We start from the raw sequence: 5,883 nt of genomic DNA on the forward strand, positions 1-5,883 counted from the left end.
AGGCTCAGCGGCCATGGCTCACGGGCCCAGCCGCTCCGTGGCATGTGGGATCCTCCCGGACCGGGGCACGAACCCGTGTCCCCTGCATCGGCAGGTGGACTCTCAACCACTGCGCAACCAGGGAAGCCCTGTAAGTATATTTTTATTGTAACCTGAAAATTTCCCCAGTTGACAGTGGGCACAAATGGGGTAGTATTTAGAATTTTAATTCAGGATTTATTACGGTGTCCCCATTGGCTGATGTAATATCCACTATGTTTGCCCAATAAAGAGATCATACTTGAGAAGAGTTCACTGAAAAGTATTTCCAGGGCCTCCAGAAGATGCATTACATGTGTCTGTAGACACGTTTGCTCCTCTTGGGTACCACGACTCCATCAGGTGTGCTGCCAGAGTGCTGGCTACTCGCCTTGTCAAAGCTGGCTAGAGACTGGGGATGAAGTGAGGTCAGTGGGTTCAATTTGCTTCCATTATATAGATCTTTTTTTTTTGTTAGAGGAGACCCAAAATAGGCCTGCTTGTGCCCTGATGTTTCAGTGGAAACAACTCTGCATTTTTAATTGCATGCTGCTCTTACACCCCCTCTCCTCTCAGAGGTCAAAGGCTGTTCTGGGCTCCCCCTCCTAGCAAGTTCTTCCACAAGCCTCCTCAGGCCAAGAAGGACTTCTGGTGGGTACACTCCATCAGTTGCTCAGTCAAGTCCAAATCTTGTCATCTCACTTTGACTCATGATGGGACACCAGTACCCACCTCTCTCACTGTGTCACCTCTTCCATAAACTGTTAACTTGCATACTCGCATCCACCTCCATCCTTCCCTTTCCTAAACTCCATATCCTGTAAGCATTACATAGTTCTAAAACTTTTTAGTTTAATAACTTAATTAGGTCTCCCAGGCAGCACAACTCTAAGCTTACTGAGGGCAAGAACTTTCCATTAAAATCCTTGTGTCCTCTCCTAGCAAATCAGCTGATGGTTCAATATTTGCTTGACTGAATGTGATATGTAAGATGGCTCCTCTTAGTTAATGATAAACAAACAACCTCCTTCACCACCCCCAAAATGGAAAATAGCAAACTTCCAAATAAGTAACCAAACTTTCCAACTCCCATCTTCCTTTGCTTGAAACTGAGAGTAAAACAAAACAAAATTTAAATCATTCAGAAAGCCCTAACATACCTTCCTTATTTGATGTGATAAATTCCTTTATCACAAGCCAAGTCTTTATTTGCACTCATCCTGCAAAGACTTGCTGTATGCAGTGTTTCACACACTCGAGTTCACATGGGCTGGTTGATTGTGTTTGCTGAACAAGGGGCCAATGAGACTAAGGTTGGATGGTTGGCTCTTGCCTGGGTCAGTATGCTTCACACAGAGAGAAACTCTTCCACAGGCAAAGCCAGGGCCTATTTAACCCCTGCCCTTCTACTTTCTAATTAATCATGTTGCCAATTATATTCATTAGGCTGAAGGAAGGACTTGCAAATAATTTCTAGCAAAAAGTTTGTGCCCCACTTATATTTACTTTGTTCCTACTGACACCAGTTTCTTTAACAATGAAGAGCATTTTTCATCTTATTTGAGTATCATGGAATAATCAGAACATACTATGATAACGGAAGAATATGAAAACATAGAATCTGAATAAAAGATTTGTCTCACCAAATATTTATTAGGTACCCACTGTATGTGCTAGGAACCCATTCTATATATCACACTGAGCAATGACTTAGTAAGCAGAGGTTGAAAAAAGGGGAAGGGGGTGAGATTGGAATACTGGAAGGAAGCTTGCCCGTCAGGTTTATTTAAGAGGAAAGGAAACTGAGGCCCATGAAGTTTGCTCTGCCTCAAGCCATGAAACAAGTTAGAGGCATAGTTGGGATTAAACTCTGGGGTGACAGACAAAAGCAAAATAGCAAATATAAAGATATTGTGGAACCACAGATTTGGGGCATGTTTGGAAATTGTCCAATTTAAGATAACGCTGTGTTATTAACCTTCATTTAGCTAGTTACGTTTTTTCTATCTTAAAAACTTTTATACTATCAGTTTTTATTGTGGTCTTGGCTTTTACTACTTTCATTAGAAGTTTGAGGCAGTGGGGGTGGGGGAGGGATGGATTGGGAGTTTGGGATTAGCAGATGCAAACTATTACATGTAGGATGGATAAACAACAAGGTCCTACTGTAGAGCACAGGGAACTATATTCAATAGCTTGTGATAAACCGTAATGGAAAAGAATATGAAAAAGAATATATACATGTATAACTGAGTCACTTTGCTGTACAGTAGAAATTAAACACAAGGGGACTTCCCTGGTGGTGCAGTGGTTGAGAATCCACCTGCCAATGCAGGGGACATGGGTTCGATCCCTTGTCTGGGAAGATCCCACATGCCGCGGAGCAGCTAAGCCTGTGAACCACCGACTACTGAGCCTGCGCTCTAGAGCCCGCGAGCCACAACTACTGAGCCCGCATGCCGCAACTACTGAAGCCTGTGCACCTAGAGCACGTGCTCTGCAACAAGAGAAGCCACTGCAATGAGAAGCCCGTGCACCATAACAAAGAGTAGCCCCTGCTCGCCACAACTACAGAAAGCCCGCGTGCAGCAACACAGCCAAAAATAAATAAATGAACTTAAAAAAAAATAAAAATAAATAAATTAAACACAACATTGTAAGACAGCTATACTTCAATAAATTTTTTTTTAAAAAAGAAGTTTTATGAGGCATGAACCTTTACTAAAGTTAATGCCACCAAAGAAACCAGGTGAATTAGAACTGAAGACCCCCCACCAGATTGAGGGTTTAACTTTTTGTGGTTTATATGAAAATTGAGACCTGAAGAAAAAAAGAGATGGGACTTTTCAAAATTTTAAAGTTTAAAAATTATACAAGTAACGGACTACTAGAGAAAATTTGGGGAAAAAAGAAGAGCTATATCATCTGAAGGGGTCCAGCACATGCTACTGTGGCATAAAAATTATTTTGAGCACAAGGCATTTGAGGTCCCCAAAGGACTCAATTGTCATAAATCCCCTCCCCAGGAGCAACAAGGAAAGGCTGACTCATCGCCATAGACGAGAAGTCTCCACATCAGATCTAAACAGACAATGTCACAAAAACTATCGCATCGCCTATCTATTCTCCTAAAGCCCATTTATATTTCTAAACAGTCATTTGCTTTCCCATAAGTCCCCTTTCTCCCCCTCCCCTTCCCTTATTAAGAAGTCACTTGTCTTCCTGTAAGCATCCTTCTCTCTCTTCCCTTCCCCTTAAGATGGTATATAAGCTCCAAATTCTAGACTTCCCTTTGTGTCACATTTTTCTGTGAACTCCCCTATGTATGTTAATAAAAATACATGATTAAATTTTGTGTTATCTCTTGCTAATCTGTCATTTGTTAGTTTAATTCACAGGCCTTCAGAAACAGAACTTAAGAGGACAGAGGAAAAGTTTTTCCTCCCTGATATACCATCAGTTCACTATCAGCTTAACACAACCATTTTGAATTTTGCATATTTTTCTTCAATTTTTTCAACTCCATTTACTTTTTAACATAATTATAATTATTGTTAGTATTATAATGAGTACTCATCCATGATGCTACATATCCCTCCAAATTATGATAACTTAATGACTACTAAATATTTCCATTGAGATAATATACAAGATGTTTCTTAACTAGCTTTCTAGTGCAACCATAGATTTGGGTTGCACTAGAAAGCTATTTGTTGCATACTTGTTGGATATTTAGATTGCTTCTGACTTTTTAAAATTATAAGCAATTCGGAAAAAAAGTCTTTTAGCATAAAACTTTTTCTTCTTTTAAAATTACTTCCATGAGTTAGCTTCAACTGCTGTAGCCTTTGAAAGGGGAATGTTGGGTTAAATAGCTATCTCTCCGGGAGATGAGACAGTGGTAAAGTAACACAGAAAATGTATGACATTCTTTTATAAACTAAAGGACTTAAGTCTTGGGTAAAATCATAAATAAAGGCCGTGAAAAAACTTAAAAATCATTTAGTGTTTGGAAGAAGTGCAAACATGATGAGATTTAGAAAGAGGAATTACTTCAACTAGGTAATTTGAGATTCAAGAGCAGTCCCTTGACTTTTTCAGGAAACAAAACAAAACATACAAAACAAAAAACAAACAAAAAAAAACCAAAACATACTACTGGATTACTTTAGCAACAAGTTTGTGGAAGCTTGGGCAAACGAGTTTTTTTTTAAGTGAGAAGGGCCAATTTAAGAGAATAATTGCTGGTGAAAGTTCCGTTATCAAATTTTCATTTGGTTTTCACTAGCTTTCATTTGGAGGGAAGGATAAACTATCAGACAAAAAACAATCGGTACTCACAGTTATCTGACTACCAAAAGAACAGTCAAGTTAGCTCAACTTTTTCTTCCAAGTACTTGCCTTCAATTAGCCATTTTGTCCTTCATTAGATGAGCCCAGATACCAACTATTCTAACAGGCAATTGATTATGAGATTTCAAAAAACGCAGCAACAACAAAGAAATGTTTGTTTTGAAGAGTCACAAGCTATTCATTTTAAAAAGAGAGAAGAAAACCAAGCCACATTACAACTCAATTTAGAACTTTTTTCCTGCCTTGTAATTGAAGGAGGGCAAAGTCAATTTTCATCTTGAGTACCATTTCCTCCTACTCGATTTCACTACAGTGGGCTTTCCACTAATGATGTTTGACATTTCTGAGTCAAGACTACATTTATGAGCTGTAATTTGCTAGGTAAAAGCTGAGGAAATGACTGAAAGTTCATTGTGCCCTCCCAATCCCTACCCTAGCAACCTCCTCCTGTTCTCTCAGTGTTTTAGATTCAATCACAGCTGTAGTAAACCATGTTACACTCTTCCTAAACACTTTTGACAGGACCAAAAATATGAATCTGCACAGAGAGCTTTTCATAAACTATCAGTCTTTTTCCTTTTTTGCCAGCTGGTAGTAGTCCAAATACTGCGTTATAAATAAATCATCTGCAGGCATCCTCATCAGGTCAGTTCCAAACAGCGGCAGTTCAAGGAAAACAAGAAAGCACTTACCAGTTAATTTTCTGCGAGGAGAGAAGCTTTTGTGATGTGTGGTGTAACCTCCCTGCTCCAGAATGAAATGGAGGGTGGTTTTCAGAACAGCTACGTTGGACACTCTTCTCCCAGCCTCCTGATTTGGCTTTTATCTGGCTTTTGAAATGATACTGTAGAGGAGAATGATGTTGGGTTTCACTTGAATGTGGTTCTTCCCTTCCTATCCTACCCTCCATAAAAATTCATCATGTATTCCAGGAGAAAAGTAAGCAATGCACAAATTCTTTACTCAGTGTGTACACGTGTGTAACTGAGGTTTGTTTTTTGAATGGAAATCATTACTGTTGGCTGCAGTGCTGCAGGCTGAAAACCAGTGATGGGGGAGGCACCAATCCCTCCTTTGTTTGGGTGGGCTTTTGCTTATGAAAAGTCAATTTAAATTTCATTCCAGACTTCCCTGGTGGCAGAGTGGTTATGAATCCACCTGCCAATGCAGAGGACACAGGTTCAAGCCCTGGTCTGGGAAGATCCCACATGCTGCAGAGCAACTAAGCCCGTGCACCACAACTACTGAGCCTGCGTTCCAGAGCCCACGAGCCACAACTACTGAGCCCACGTGCCACAACTACTGAAGCCCGTGCGCCTAGAGCCCGTGCTCCGCAACAAGAGAAACCACCGCAATGAGAAGCCCGCGCACCGCAAAGAAGGGTAGCCCCCGCTCGCCGCAACTAGAGAAAGCCTGCGCGCAGCAACGAAGACCCAATGCAGCCAAAAATAAATAAATAAATTTATTTTAAAAAATTTCATTCCAACGATGGGATGAAAAGAACCTTAGACT

At 40.4% G+C, this 5,883-nt stretch overlaps 1 protein-coding gene across 1 annotated transcript in view; it reads right to left on the bottom strand.

Moving 5' to 3' along the window:
* CMKLR2 (chemerin chemokine-like receptor 2) overlaps window positions 1–5,354 on the bottom strand; it is a 41,929-nt gene extending 36,575 nt beyond the window's left edge. Inside the window, exon 1 of the mRNA XM_007111440.2 lies at window positions 5,064–5,354. The gene's annotated coding sequence lies outside the window, so the exon portion shown is untranslated. The remainder of the gene's footprint in view (window positions 1–5,063) is intronic.
* Between the last annotated feature and the right edge of the window lie 529 nt (window positions 5,355–5,883).

This window comes from Physeter macrocephalus, chromosome 2, assembly GCF_002837175.3.
Source record: "Physeter macrocephalus isolate SW-GA chromosome 2, ASM283717v5, whole genome shotgun sequence".
NCBI lineage: Eukaryota > Metazoa > Chordata > Mammalia > Artiodactyla > Physeteridae > Physeter > Physeter macrocephalus.